Raw genomic sequence first — 1359 nt, 5'->3', positions numbered from 1 at the left:
AACCCTGAAAGTCAGACTTAATTATCATGACTTCAATCTTCCTTCCAGCTGCTAGGAAAATTACGTGGCTAACCCAGGGTCAGGAGCCTTTCACGGAGCAGAAGAATAGAACAAAGGTCTTGTTTGAAAAGGAAGAGAGAGAGAGAGAGAGAAAGGGCAAGTATACATTTGACCCTGGAAAGGAGAGAATTCTGTTCCACCCAAGATATTTTCCTTGTGTTCTCTAGAAGTCAGACTCTCTTTTCTTCCCATTCTCTGGGACCATTCCTTTCCTCATCCAACCCGACACCGGCAGCTATAGATCAGGATTCAGTAGTTAGTCTTCAAGTGGTTTCTTAGACTTTCTTCTTCTAGTCAGCATATAATATCACACTGAGGACGGCCTCAGTTTTTTTAAGTTACAGTGCTATGATATTTTCAAAATTTACCCTAAAATTTTCCTACCAAGAAAGCAAAGAACCTGGCAGAAAAAGAGTGATTATGCTTTTATCCCTTATATTCATAATCAGGTCTGTTATCAATCTGGACTGTATTTAAAGAGATTTTTTAGACTTTGGATATGTATTATTCAGGTCAATATTTCTTTCTATACCTCATTCTTTCTCCTTGAAGCAAACTCCACTGGATTTAAGCAGGTTTCAACTTTATTAAAGTTTTAAAAAAGTTGTCTAAGACTGAAAGGAATTTCATTAAGCAGCAAACACACCAATAGTCAATGATGCTATAGACGTTGAATAGAGATTAATTCCCTTCTAATTCCAAAAGTCTACTATTAATTTTTAGAAGGTAAACAATCTGTATTATAATGTCTAACTGGTCTAGAATTAAAGACTTTTATACGACTATGTGACCAAGAATGTTCTAGCAGTTTATTTACTGATATTAGGTAGAATTTATTTTTATGAAACTGTCCTTCTGTCCTATTCAATAGTCACTAACCACTATCATTTGCACAGTGTACAAATAATAGAAAGCTATTACATAAAGCAGGCCAGAGACATACAGATGAAATTAGAATGATTCCATGCAGAGAAATATAAGTGATAGATTCATGATCTTCTTCTCAAAAGGAACCAAGGAAAGAATATAATTTAATTTGCATGTTATCTTCTCTCTAGCTCTCCTTTCAAATTTCCTCTTCACTTTCTATCCTTTAATACCCAAGATCTTCACACTGAAAATTGATCTTTAAATCATATTTCAGAATTCAGTTCTTCACCAGGTCTTTTTATTAAAGCATATTTATTTATTACTTGAGTAAGAGCATCAGAAGGAGAAAGAGACAGAGACACATTACTTCCAGTAGGATCTTTTTTTTTTTTTTTTTTTTTTTTTTCCAAAAAGGCATTCGCGTCTTCT

The sequence above is a fragment of the Tupaia chinensis genome, unplaced genomic scaffold, assembly GCF_000334495.1.
Source record: "Tupaia chinensis unplaced genomic scaffold, TupChi_1.0 Scaffold000402_1, whole genome shotgun sequence".
Lineage (NCBI taxonomy): Eukaryota > Metazoa > Chordata > Mammalia > Scandentia > Tupaiidae > Tupaia > Tupaia belangeri.
This window is presented reverse-complemented; position numbering follows the sequence as displayed.